This window comes from Thermobia domestica, chromosome 4 (assembly GCF_964235325.1).
Source record: "Thermobia domestica chromosome 4, izTheDome1.hap1.1, whole genome shotgun sequence".
NCBI classification, from domain to species: domain Eukaryota; kingdom Metazoa; phylum Arthropoda; class Insecta; order Zygentoma; family Lepismatidae; genus Thermobia; species Thermobia domestica.
In genome coordinates this window covers 242517070-242532608 of record NC_137457.1, presented here as the reverse complement: position 1 = coordinate 242532608, position 15539 = coordinate 242517070, and the positions used below count along the sequence as shown (strand labels likewise).

Sequence of the window (15539 nt, the reverse complement as noted above, 5' to 3'; positions counted from 1 at the left end):
TGATTTTTTTCTTGTCAGTGGTAATTTTAATTAGTATATTTTTAATACCATGTAAAATTTCAGATAGCATTGCAAGAGGGTCGGCAGATCACTTTCCGAATGAACAGGTGATACGAGTTATTGGAAAGTTTGAGAACCACTGGATTAGAGGAACAAGATTGAATTCTAATTTCGTACTATTGAAGATTTTTTTCTCGTACAGAATTCTATCTTCCAGTCATTCAGATTGAACTTTTATCAATTATAAAGGCTTTTAAAGTATTCCGTTCCTTTCTCTTAGGGGAGAACTTTCTTAAAGCGACAACAAAACCGCTTTAGTTTTTGAAATCTTCAAGAAATCTCGCGCCAAAATAATTAAGAAGGTACCAATATGTTAGCCAATATTCATACACTCCAATGACAGATTAAACACATTTACACAGGTTCAACTTTCTGCAGATGACAACATTTTAAAAATAAATTATGATCATCTAGTTACTATTTTTCATGAACCTCTTAACATAGAAAAATATCAAAATAGAGATAAAACGTTTGGAAGTATCTATAGATTTCTACAGACAAGGGTTGCTATTAATACTAATGTAGGAAGACAAACGATACATTTATTGAGGGAACATTTTATTTTTAGCGCTTTTCATTTTAAATTCATTTTAAATTGGCTTTTCATTTTAAATTCTTTGCTTAAAATTTTTCAAAAATTTCTAAAACGTTTTGTGTAAAATCTTTAGCTTCAAAAATTTGAACCTTAATATTGTAATCATGGTTCATAATCTAAGGACATTAGTAGAAAATTATTCTTGTGCGTTTTGCTTAGTTGTTCGTTTTAAAATGTTTCTAATTTTTTAATAATGTCAAAAGTTTAGCTTAGAATTTTCCGACTGCTGTTTTAAAATATTACTTTGAACATTTTTGAACCTTAGGATTGTAGCTACGGCTAATAGTTTAATGTCATTGGTGGAACAAAAATTTTAGGAAAACCGGGAAAATGTATCAGAAGATTGCAATCTAGGCCAGTAATTTGTTTTGGATCATTGGCCACAAAATTTTGAACAGCCCCTAAATGGAGTTTTCGTATTTTCTACGGAATTAGCACATCATACTGCGTTAACTGATAGTTTGGATTTATTTATCTATATGTAGTTCTCTACATATAAGACCTACAAGAAAATTTTTGATTTAAAATATTGGATTGTTTGGGCCAATTGGATCAGGGGCCACATCACTTTTGAACGGCCACAAAATCGCGGAATAAGCACATCATACTGGGTTAGCTGATAGTTTGGGTTCGGCTACAGTATATGTACGTCTCCAGATATAAGGCCTACATTTTTTTTTGATTGAGATATATTGGATCTTTTGATTCAAAAATGTACAACTTGAAACCAAATATGTAATTATTAAAACCAGTTTAAATGCAAAAATAATAATTTCACACTTTGAACTTTTGACACAACTCAAAATGTACCTCATTGTTTTCGTTTACAAGTATAGTTCAACATAATATCTGTCGTAACGTGATCATGACTACTTGTTTACAGTTTTCAATCACACCTGATGTGATGAAATCATTTACAGAAGTTTCTAATTTACATCAGAATACACCACATAAGATCTTAATCTAGTCAAGTTATTTCTACAAAGATGAAAACAGGTTACTTGTAATTTTGGAAGGTGGTAAGAATGTTATTTTGCTCCCAAAATACCTACCCCTGACAGCTGAAAAATAAAAGAAACTATCATGGTTTTAAATACCAGTGCAGTATACATATTTTACAGAGAGTTTATTGAAAGATGCCGTCAATTTAGAGTTAGTACAAAATTGATTCCGGAACTTCTAAACCAAAGGCACGTACGCTAATCATAAAGCCAAGAGGGAGCTCGAATAATGGATTTAAGTTACTGCATTTTTGTGGGATCTAGTATTTCCATATCTCTCATGACTACCTTTAAAATTAATACTTCGAAGAATTTGTCTAACAGATTCTATAAAAAGTCTAAACGTATTATTTTGAAAATATTGGATTGTTTTGAAACCATTGTGAACTTTTGTGTTTGGAGGTTTATTGACTGTAGAGAAGCTTGTATTCTCACGCCAAAATATATTTGTTCTAGAGGTAACAAGACACTTGGTTTTCAATAGTCCACTCATTCGATCTCTACACTCTGTAATTCGATCTCTTCTCAGTCTTTATGAAGCAATCCAGAATGGCTCTGAGAAAAGCATTATTATTTTGCGTGACAAGAAAATATGGCAACCTCCACTATTCATCTGTTTAAATTAGTAAATATCAGCAGTAAGTGTAACTACCAGAAGCTTTGTTATTGTTTTAGAAATCTATCAGTAGATCAGTAGGTAAGTTTAAAATTCAGGAGATCTACTGAAGAATCAGTAGAGTTGGCATCCAAGATGGAGCCAATACTATAAGTTCTTGAACTATAATGTTGTTTTTACAATTTTACTGCTGATAAAAAAAAAGTTGGTTTTGTGTGTAATTCCAATTATAACTAAGCTTCATTATTGCAACACTTGCAATAAAAACTTCTTTTTTAATACTTCCTTAAGAATGGTTTAATTCATTTTGTTTTGTAGTATCTCCATTTTAACTGAAACGAAACTGTCCACAATTAGGTATTATCTCAATATATAAGCTTTCTGGTCATAATAGTGTACAGTAAATTACTGATTAATTAATCAGGGAATCTCAAATTCCTTTTTTGGATCTGAAACATATGAATTCCTCATAATTACACGATAATTTTATTATTTTTCTAACAAAATACCCCATTAAAAAGCTACAAAATTACTCTTACAAAGTCATAATTTAATATTTACTTATTCCTACAATGTTCATTGGAAATTATCTAAATTATGCAATTTGCTATAATTTCAAATTATACTAAATTGCATAATCTATATAATTTCGAATGAACGATGTGTAGGAATTAAAGATAACAAATTATTAATTTGTTATCTTTAATAGATTTTGAAATTATCTTAGTCAAGGTCAACCAATCAAAAAATAATTTTAAAACATTTCAGTTGGCTTCTCAATAATAATAGATATATTTATTACTTGTATAATAACATATATGTTGCTTGTCTTTAATTTACAATGTATAAGAAGCTTTTTAAAAGTTACCAAGAGATTAACGTAACTATTGTTAAACTTCAAACATTTTTGAATAACAATTGAAATTACGTAAAATCTACTGTTTCTAAGCAATTTCTATATTGATTAATTCAATATCTGAATTAGATACGTTCATACTATCATAGTATTACCCTATGAGATCTCCATTTTTTTAAAAATCAGAGAGTAAATTCTCCCTTCCATGGAACACAGTTGTCATCTGAAAGTTTTCAGATCTCTCAGCCTCATAGAACAACAAAGAGAGGTCCAGATTCTGATTGAAGTCGTACTATGCTGCTGGAAAACGAAAATGAGCATACACTTCTACCAACTATGGAAATGTCATTGATTGGTTTGTGCTTAGCATTTTTTTTTCAGTCACGAGTCTATAAGGGACAGAATCTACAATTTTAAGTGGAACCAACACAATTATTGTAGTTTGCAGTGCGTTCGAAACGCTGGCATCGAATACCCGTACACCAAAGGCATAGGATAAGCATAGTTCCCACTAGTCTCTCTACATCAAAATAAGGAAAAAAGCCATATGAATCTATGGGAAAAACTGTATAGTTTCAGAGTTATTTCCGTTTAAAAGTGTGGGAAAATACATTTAAACACGCGTTATTTTGAATGTGAGGAATCGGGGATGTCCATAACGGCGTAGAGGAAGTCACATCTACATTGTTTAAAAAGTTGTATTTTTCAGCAATGATCAATAAATGCGCAAGGGATTCCCCACAGAGTATAGGGGATTCCAAGACATACTTGGACGTATAAATGGATCCAAAGTAAGTCGAAAGGAAGCTTTGACAGCATCTAACAGAAATACATTGGCTGGAAGTGTATTTCGTAACTAGAGGTCAGCTGGTAGACACTTTCCTTTAACTGTGCATGGTTGCATAACAACAGAGAATACAAAACTTTAACTATTTCGATTGACGATTTTTATAGTTTCTTTTAGCTACGCCAGATATCTACACCTATATGGACATCTAATCATATGGGTAATTAACATGAAAGGTCCCATGGTGTATGTAGATAATGTTGTAGATAGTAATAGGAAATGTGACATGTGATATTATTAATCAGATACAATGGTCAGTTATCATTGACAGAATCAGACACGATCCAAATTGTCCCTTAAAGCGTTATGAAAAAGTACACGACTATATCTTAGAGTAAATCTTCATTGAAAATGTATACCCGTCCGTGTCTATGCAGTATTATATTAACACAGGAACTGAGAACACACATTGAGGTAAATTGGAAACACGCTGTATACATGAACCTATACTGTACACAGAAATATAATGGATCAAAGGATCGATTCCTAGGAGCTCACAAATGGTTCGAAGTCAACGGTAGGTCCTGTTCATATTGTAGTGATCGATGTAAGAAAGAACAAAGCAACAACATAGTAAGTTCATTAGCAGGAAACACGTCGAACTAAGCTAAACAAATACACTGACACATTTTATTTCAAACATGAGGAATCATAGAGCTGACGGTCCATAACCTCATAAAGGAAGTCATACCTACGGTAACTGAAAGTGCATAGTTTAGTAATATGGAAGGAGAATAAAAGGGATTTCCCAGAGGGCTTAAGTTACTGCCAGATATTCGGACGCAAAGGTTGGTCAAAGTAGACAAACGTAAGCCTGGGCATCAGTGAACATGGAATCCATTGGCAGGAAGTCGATATCGTAAGTAGAAACAAGATAGCGGCCATTATGTGAGAACTGTCCATGATTACATAATAATGATGGGCGGTTACCAACGATTAAGACAGGTTTTCGTGCCTTCCCTCAGTAACAACAAACACTACACCTGGGAGGACGCCTGATCATTTCGGTACAAATATGAAAGGTCACGTGGTGCATATGATTCACTTTGCAAGTAGTAAAGGAAGTTTGGCTCGTGATATTGCGTGATAGCCATGAGCCATGATTATTAGACTAATTTGTCTGACATTGTCATGGAAGTGCATTAGGGCATGTCAGGGAACAATACGTATAATTTATACTAGAAACAATTTCTTGTTTCCATTTATACTCCACCATATTTTAGGTATGATTGTATATAATTATAACAATAACATCGAAAACAAATTACTAGTTAATTTAAAACACACTGTTCACGTTTGCATTCATATAAGCCACACGGATTGAATCATTGCCGCTTTGTAAAAATGGGTACCTGGGTTCGGTCTTTAGAGTCACAAATGATTCTAAGTCAACGGTAAACTGTTAGTTGTGGCTGTCAAAGGGCATACAGAAATAAAAATAAATTCAACTCCTATGCTGGTACACTGACTGTAGTTCAGTGTTGTTACATCATGTAGGAGTTATACACATGAACTTACTATATAATCACATAGAGTATTTCAGGGTAATGTGGAGTATTTATGCGTGATCTCATGCCCCTTCTCTTCTGGTAGCCGTGCTTGAAACTATAACAATGATAATCTGTGTGTGGCATTGAATTTGAATGTCTAATATCCGCAAGATATCAGCAGCAGTTACTCTGTGTGGCGTTCGATTTGTAACCCTATCTAACAATGTATTCGCACAGCATATTCAACTTTGCCGTAATTGTGAATTCTAAGATCATAATGGCGAACTATCAAAGTGAGGAGCTGGTAGATAAAGTTTTCGTGTATGGCGAAGCTGTGGGTGTGACCGAGTGGCAACCAGATTATATCTAAAAAGGTACTCCGAGAGAAACACTAAATAATTTCATTTTGCCAATGTCTTTGTACGACTACGACAAATTGGATCTGTGTTACCAAATATGCATGAAACCAGTGTTCCACGACTATCGGGACTTCTGAATTGGAGGGGAATGGTCTATAGCATAAGAACATCCCATAAACACAAGAGCTATTGCGGGTAAGTGCGAGGAATAACTCATATCACTGTACCGCAAATATTACGAGACAAGCAGTTAAGTGTGTATTACAAATATTTACTCAAAGTACAGTTCTGTCGGAAATAGTTACGGTACACTTGTGAACTTCTGTATATTCTTTTTGCGAATATATGAGAACAATTCCGTATTTGCAACTCAAATACTGTTTACTGATATTGTTCATATGCTTCACAAAAAATATTGTGTTAAATAGCAGTAATAGTCATGTGTGAGACGTGGAAAATTCTCACGCTATAATCCATGTCGGGCATCAAGACACGTTCTAATGAACATCCGGGCTGGCATTTGGGGGATTACCTCATTTTTCCATATCTTTTACCTGCTTGATTAATGAATGTTTTATCGACATTTCATGGCAAACGAACTCCTTTATGGCTGAGCGATTAGCGTACGCGCCTTTGGCATGGAAGACCCGAGTTCGATTTTCGGTGGGAGCTCATGTGGTACGGATTCCACGTTAATCAGTAGGTCCCGTCTCATAGCCTCGCTATTGTTAAACTCACAATCAACTCAATTTCTTGGCAAACGTTTTACAAGAACCATCGGAAAACATTACATTATAACTTTGTCAGCGCATTTGGTTCCATTAGGGCGGCCCCCGCCATACTTTTAATATGGTGTGCAAGAATACCTCAACCATATATCTATTGGGACCGATAGATAGCACGAAGTGGGTTCATAAGATGACCTGGTCGTTTACCGGACCTAAATCCATTAGATTTCTTTCTGTGGGAGCATATAAAAGTCTAGGAAACACCTGTAGTTCTGAACTACTTGAAGAAATTATTGCCGCTTGCCATAGGATCAGGGATGCACCATGTACTTAAACATGTGTTCGAGATTCACTACGTCAGCATTCCAATTCGTAGCCTATTACAATGCCTATATCGGAAAACGACGTTTCGATCATCTTCTCTAGAGGTACGTACAAGCTATTTGCCGGATATGTAATGCTATATTCGTTTCATTGGTAATGGTATTCATTATCTTATTGTTATACGATCAAGCACAGTTCTTACAGTATAGCCGCCATCTTGTTTCTAGATTGATTTCCTGTCAAGGTTTAGACACTTTGGATGCACCTTTATGTTCGAAGATGTTTGCAATTCCTTAAGATTTCTGGGAATCTCTTGTGCATCCCTTGCACGTTGTTGAATTATGCATTTTTGATACCATAGGTATGAGGAACTTTTAGGATAGATCTCGTATCTTTAATTACAATTAAAATGTTTAATTCCATCATGTGTGTCAGTTATGTTTTTATTAATTGATCATATAAAAAATATTATTATTTAGTATGATTTACTTAGTAAATTGTACAATTTAATCAAATAAATTGCGGCGGGCCGGTATTGGAATGCGAGCCGAAGTTTAATGACCGCTGCTGTAAGAGACGATTTTGAGCGTTTTCGTTACTGGTAACTTACAATTGTATCTGATAAACGATACCACTGCCACATTCCTTATTACTACCTATTGCATAATCCACATACACCATGAGACCTTTAGTGTTAGTTGTTCATATGATTAGATGTCCGCCCAGGCATAGGTCTGTGGTATGGCTAAAGAAACTACAAAAATCATCAATCGGAATCGTTAAAATTTCGTCTCCTGTGTTGTTATGCAGCCACGCATGGTTGGAAGGAAATATCCACCAGCTTGCCTCTAGTTACGACATTGACTTCTGGCCAACATAGTCTTCTTTAGTGCTCACAAGATTTCTTTTCTGTTTGCTTTTAACCCACCTTCCGAGCTTGTCTGAGACTCCCCTATGCTTTGTGGGGAATCCCTTGCGCACCTATTGATCATTTGTTGAATAATGCAATTTTGAACAGTGTAAGCGTGACGCACACAAGGTATATGCACTTTTCCCCAATGTTCAGATTGACTTTTTTCTTATTTTGATGTGAAAAACCTCTTTGTCGGTATACATCATTATCACTCTGTAGGCATATATATAAAATTTAAATACATAAGGGTAAACACCACTTCCAGTGAAATTGAGTTATTACGTGGAATGAGTTGGAATCAAACCACACAATAGTATGTAGGTAGTTTAATTTCAGAAATGTACCTGCAGATGACAGAGAATGTTAATTTAGTATGTGTCATTGTACTAAATTGCAGGGAAATGATCAACTTGCTTTTCCAGTTTACTTGAAAGTTGGACAATGTGACATATCATTATGTTCCCCCGAGCCGCTCATACAGAGTGGACGGGAATTAACTCACTATTGAAAATTGTTTATATCAGTTTAAATACTTAACCAATTTTCATAATCAAAAATCATTTTATAAGTTATAATGATAGAATTTATTATACGATATATCATTTATGTCATTGTTGGTATCAATGACGGGCTATGGCGCAAAGTCTAACTTGCGTGAGTGGGCTCAGCTGGCATTCTATGGACCAGCGTTTCCCAACCTTTTTCAACTTGCGGCACACTACGGGTGTTACTTGGATTCTCGCGGCACACTTATAGATATTATTATTTGTAAATATAAAACACAGTGGTATTTTTTCTGTTATTGTTGATCTCCTCACAGAGAGGATAGCTCGATCACTGGTTTTCCCCCGTGGTAAATAATTATGCTTTTTTTCATTCAAATTTAAAAATAGAAAACAAATGCAATGAAAAATTGGACTCAGGTTTTTAGAAATACGCTTTCTTTTTAAAAACTGTATCCAACCTTTTTACTAAGAAGGAAGGTCACTAAATAACGAACAAACAAACAAATATCTCTTATTTTTAAAACACAAATGTAGGTAATTTTTTTGAAAGGATTGAATGATATTTTAAATTTTCAAGTTACGAAATAGTCTGCAACGGCATGATGTAACATCTAAGGCATATATAGCATCTAGGATGCATCTAGGCAGTGCATATATAGCATAAGGATAGCGTATGCCTCGTACTGATTCCTGTAGTAAGCAAGAGGTTTCCGTATATTTGTACAATATATCGCTGTCTGGAGAACGGATTTTTCTCAGTATATGAAACTTAAAATTGTAGATTCATAGTAGAGGTTCATAGTAATGTGAAATACAAATATACATTTTTCTCTACGTTTTGCAATTTGATTGCTATAAAATTAATAATTTTGTTTCGATTTCTCGCGGCACACCAGCGGCCCATTCACGGCACACCGGTTGGGAAACGCTGCTATAGACTGTGGTGAAGGACCTCGTCCCTCAGGAGATGCAAAGACTATAAGGAATTGCTATTCGATACTAATGGACATAAGTTCTGTATCAGATACCAGGAAACACGTGCACCCCTTAACATTTAAGAATGGGGAAAGTGTGCAAGTGGTTCAGGAAATCTTCACTCGAAATCCTCAGAAATCACAAAGATAGGTATCTCGCGAAAGTACTTGAACCCGACACAATCTGAACTATTCAGAAGGAAGAGTTGAATTTTCATCCATGGAAATTATATTACTGCCAGGAATTATCGCCGGAAGTCTTCATCATAGGTTGAATTATAGGGAGGATAATGTTTACTTGGTATTTAAACTAGTAATATCCTGTGGTCAAATAAAGCCGTATTTCATGTTTTGTGGGGGAAATTGTTAACCTGCACAATTGTTATTAATTGGAAACAGAGGATCCGAAGGTGGCTGTTGAAAAGAGTCAAAACGCGAATCATTCGAAACGCGATCAATACAATCTTGCTATACTTCAAGATTGTATTGACGTGATTCGATTACAGGGCCACGCACATTCTTTGCGTGCGTGATTCGACACTCGTTTTCCAGAATGCTGGTTGGGACATCATGGCGCCTTTGAATAGCCGGCAAGGAGTTCTGCCTTAACGTCCTGCGACTTCTTCCTCTGAGGGTGGGTGAGAAGTTTATAGCATAAAACCAAAAGCTCTTAATGAATGAGCGAATTCGTCAAGTACTTGTAAAAATACTGCTGGAGTATCTACAGAGTTTGTCGCAAACATGCCAAAATCTTTACGAAAAGTTGTAGATAATGATGGTGCTTATGTAGAAATTTTACAATGCATAAGAATTCTACCATTGTAAGGAGGAAAATGCGTTTTGTTTCCAGAAAATTGGCTTTAAGTATTGAAATAAGTTGTAAACAATTTTAGATATAAACAATTTCCACCCACTCTGTATAAAAATACATTCTATGAACTACAGTGTATGGTTGAGAAGGGTAACTGGATTGACAAATATTATTGTGAAAATAAAGGCATTGAAGTTCTAGCAGGGGCATGATGAAAGAAATATAATAATGTATAATTGCAATCCATGCCAGAATGCCAAGCCGAGTTGAGAAGTGGACTCGGATACATTCACATTCTAGGCAATATGACGAAATCAAGAAACAAATCAGAGTTACATGGAAAGAGAATTATCCAAGTTAGATGGTTGTGGAAAGACATTCAGTCACTTAGTGATTAGAGGATTCTTAGTGTTGATTCAGTAAAGGTCATGCTACGCTCACCTCCCAAAATGAAAAATGGATCCCTTTTTGGAAAGTAACGTACACACAAGTTTACATTGATGAAATTGTTTGCTCCCCTGAATTTCAAAACTCCACTCCCCCTGGATGTTTAAATGGGTACTCTGAGAAAATGAATTGGAAATCGATATTGATTCTTCTCTTACATATTTTTTAAATTTGAATTTCTGTATATTTTAGATGTTTCAGTTCTTTGATTAATACACAATACAAAATACGATTCAAAATATCTGGTTTTATCTATTTCGATACAAACAGCAGAGTTAAGAGTATTCGAAGAGCACCAAACCTCCAGGAACTCGTGTAGTACCCAACTGATTACAACACTAAGGTCTCGTTATTTACTACCTTGATTTGAGGCCAGATATTTTTATTGAACACTACCTGCTGAAAAACACGCTGTTGACCGGATAAAATTTTAAATAGCCTATGGGATCTCTCAAAATTTGTCTAGTAAATGCTGTATTTATAGCCAGAATAATTATGCCTTCCTATAGTAAACCTGCAATGAGAAACGGAACATCGCTCTTACTATATCAGTTTTATGGACACGTCAATGTATAAGTAACCATTTCGTGTTGGTAAGTATATTCTTATTCCTTCCAATCTGGCTTGCCTGCCAAAAGAACTAAAAGTCTACCGATCTCCTCTTGACAGCTGCCTAGAAATCGCCAAGCTAAGGGCGTAGATTTGTGTACAGAACAAAAAAAAAAAAAAAAAAATAGTTTCTTCCATATAATGTTATATTTTTATACTGATCGTAGAGTGTTGTGGTATAAACTAAAAGAAATTTATTAACCTTAGAAAGAAAGAAAGAGAGAAAGAACTACCGACAAGATGGCCTGCTGCAATGAGAAACAGACAAGCAGTAGCTAGCTTCTACATGATGAGACAAGATGGTTTGTCTTTGCTCCGAAAGGTATTTATACTTTAAATATCAGATATTACGTAATTAAAACCCTCCACTGTTACTAATTGAGTCCATAGTTACTAAAAATGAAATTCGTATGAAAAAAGTAAACTATTTACAGTATATTCAAGGTTGACTTTTGTGTTATCAGATTGAGCTATTCACAGATAAAATTAACGGAAAATTTGACAAAGTAATTATTTTTGAAAGAAAGCAAAGATACAAGTGTATTTCACATTTGCTTTTTGATATATGTTCTATATATATCTCTCAAACTGGATATCATGAGGTAGGTCAAAAACAAGATAAGAAATCTTTAAAGTTGAGTTGACATACGGAACGCAACAGATGTAACTTTATGTTTGATTTTCGGTTTGATTTTCGATAAGCTGACACAATGATAGGAGCAAATACAAATTTTTATACCATGACATAATACAATAGCTGTAACTAGGCGATAAGTGAAGAACTTACTTTGTTTAAAGCTCTTTTTAACAATATTTTAGAAACAGTTTAACCTGAAATTGATTACATTACAAAAATATACTATACCTAGGCACTCTTTCGAATGTATATTTTTATAGCAAATAGACATAGCTTCCAGCAAATATAAACTATATTATTATTGTCATTACTCGGCCATTACTGTTTTGGTTTATACCGCTTGACCTTAATAATCTGATGGCCGTCTCTGATAAGTGCAGATTGTTGGAAAGGTCCTCCTTCCCCAAGGAACTTCCTGATTATAAGACAGTTGTTCAGGATTTATGTAGGTTGGTTGGAAGATATTTTGCATTTATCTGTCCCAATTCTGCCACACTGCTTTAGGGGCAATAACTATAGTTGATAATAGTGCTGTAACTTTCTGACATATCCATTATTATTAGCTCCTGGCGCAAGCATACAGTGTTTATAGTTTTAGTACAAGTGTATATATGTGTGAATGTGCGTGTGTGTATGTGGTACTTCTTTCTCGGTAACTACTAGACGGATCTGAACCATAATTTGATGGGAAGTAGCCCATCGTTCAAGGAATAAATATCACTGTATTTGATGGCTAGGCTCGGCTAGGAAAAGGATTGGGTCCGCTTAACTTGATTTGTATGTGGTACTTAATTTCTCGGTAACTACTTGCGAGATCTGAAACAAATTTGGTGAGCAAGTAGCCCATCGCATAGGAAGTAAAGATCACTATATTTAGTGATTATATGAAGTGTAAATATGAATCAAACGCAAGAATAGGAATAGCGAAACAAGCTTTCAGGAGGCAATTTTATTCATATTTCATAAAGAAATGTTTGATTACTAACCTAATAGCATGGTATAAATCATTTAGGCTGAAAAAATTCATAAGAGGTAGTTTGCCTTAGGGATAACTTTATTCCAGGCGATTTTCTGAAAACGGTTGAGGCGAGTTTGTTCATGTTTTATAAATAAATATTTACGGCATATATAAAATCTTTTAGAAAATATACAAGGGTACTTTATTATTGGGGTGAGTTTTTTCTTGGACGTTTTTTTCAAAAGCAACTAAATATTAGGTAATAGATGTTAGGTAATTTCTTAAATAAATATTTCATAAATGGCATGATAATGCGACATTAGTATTTTTTTTTCTAAAAAGAAAAGAAAAAGAAAAAGAAAAGAAATAATTTACTCTGGACGGTGAGTCCTTTCTTGGGCTACTCAGGCTATTTTCTCTATTTTTCATTAATAACTGCATAATATGGCATAATTCATTTCTCCTGAAAAACTCCACAAGGGACAGTTTACTCTTTCGGGTGACTTCCTTCTCGAATGGACGATTTTCTTTATATCATAGATAAGTACTTCAGTACTAACTTATAATGTTGCGTGAATTATTTCTTATGAAAATATCTATAAGGGGGTAGTTTACTTTTAGAAGGAAGTTTTCTTCAATTAATATTTTCTTCAAAAACGCCTATAATTTTGTTGGTAGTTTATTGCTAAACGTTTCACTTATAACTGCAGCACAATGTTATTAAGTGTAAGAAATTAGAACGAGAAAATTTAGTATAGTTATGACTACTTTCTATTAAAATGATTTATTGAACAATAGTTACTATTATATTTCTTAGCAATAATATTGTACTTATTTACGAAGTTCAGACAAAGATGCTGTGCAAATATTACCATGCCACTTTTAGAAAATTAGCATATACAGACGACTCAGTAAAATCGTTCTCATTAAGAGAGTGTAAATACTACCTGTTTTAAATATAATTTGTATATCTCCACCACACACTAGGTAAAAAATGACTTAATAAATAGTATATAGAACAAGCCACTTAACAGCATTTAGTTTCGTAGACGGATATAATGTTTAGTCACGAGGATAAAGTGGACTTTGTGGTGGACAAAAACCATGTGCGTGGGTTTACTTGACTTTCTTCTGTTTTTTTTTTCAGAGTATTATTTCCAGTGTTTTATTCATTGTCATCATCACCGTCTCTTTTAGCCAACATGACATAACCGTGGGATCTAAAACTGAAAGTTTTCATTTTGAATACAATCTTACTAACACATATATAATTAACAGGGCTCTCTCGTGACTATATAAGTTCGCGTTCGCACGGCTTGACGTAGAAGACTCAGGTTTGATCCCTGAAGGAAGCTCATGTGGTTCGGATCCCCGTTTCAGATAGCCTCGGTGTTGGAGGGGAAGCTAAACTCTAAAGTAGCAAATCAGCTGATGTTTATAATTTATAACCATCTATCTTACCCTAGCAGTTTTCATTCTCGTTCCCAGGAAATGGTTCTGAATGGAACATATATTACAACTATTCCACTTTTTCATTAGAAATAACCTGGAAACTCTTTTAGTGAACGCTTTCCATTCTTGACCATTTAACACTTTCCACTTGACATATAAAAAGCAAAAGGCATCCCCCGTACGGGATAGATCTAATAGGCCTACGGACCGTATGAAAGTAGAGACACTTTCACAACTTCCTTTACCACGGCATATAGTGGGAATGATGTAATTAGTACCACGCACCAGCAGTATCCTCATTGTCCTAGGCACCAATTTCATAAGACAGGATGAACCTTAGAGCCGCATTGAAGGGAGACTAGAATAATAAAGAAAGCAATCCGTTCCTCACCGGGATCGAACTCAGGCACCTTCACCAAATACTCTACCACAGTCCTTTACTTTGCATAAAACTATTTAAAAAGAAAGAAAATATCTATATTTACATTTGAATTTAACACCCAGTACTTTAACTTGAAGCATTTAACAAGAGATATTTCTATTGTTTTTAAATAGGTAACTTCAACAATAATTTTTATGAGTAGCTATGTAAAACAAAAATAATTTCTCAGACCTAAAGCTATCAGTTTTATATAATACTATCTTATTATTTTCTTTTTTAAAAATAAAATAGTCATCCCTTACCTAGTATGAAAGTAATCATTGAAATACTACTCCAAGCAAAAGAAAAATAATATTGTAGTGTATACATTTTACACATCTTCTCGATGTGAGTGTACTATCATCTTGTTCCGCATCGTTCATGCGCTCTGCGCTGTGCATTATCTATGATCCGCGAACTACTCTCTGAGAAACGCAATTTTATGCATTGAATGTATATTTGAAAAATTGTATAACGTAATACGATGTTACTGCTTAGCATTCAGCTATCAGGAGAGACTTCAAAGCTGTAGTTACTATTTATAATACAGTACTAGTAGTTACTTACATTTTTTCGTTTATGTAGCAACTTGGGCTCGCCCTTGTGATTCAAATTTATTTATTCGTACTCATTGGCATTATAATTCGAATAATGTTGCTTGATGTTCTGTTTCATTGGACGATTCCTTAATGTGTTTAACATATTAAATATCTAATGCTATTAGTGTCTCCTACGAATACATACATACATATATATATATATATATATATATATATATATATATATATATATATATATATATATATATATATATATCCCAAGAAAGGTTGAATGAACTTGGGACTGTTGATTGCATTTTGAAGCTTGTTTCATGCGCTTATCAATTTTATTATAACTATTTTACTTTGTATTTTGCTTCGAGTTTTTACATGCTT

At 34.2% G+C, this 15539-nt stretch overlaps 1 protein-coding gene across 4 annotated transcripts in view; it reads right to left on the bottom strand.

Annotated features, from left to right (window-relative positions):
• The window catches only part of LOC145683947 (endoglucanase E-4-like), a 428679-nt gene that overhangs the window by 56857 nt on the left and 356283 nt on the right, over window positions 1–15539 (bottom strand). The gene's annotated exons all lie outside the window — the stretch shown is intronic.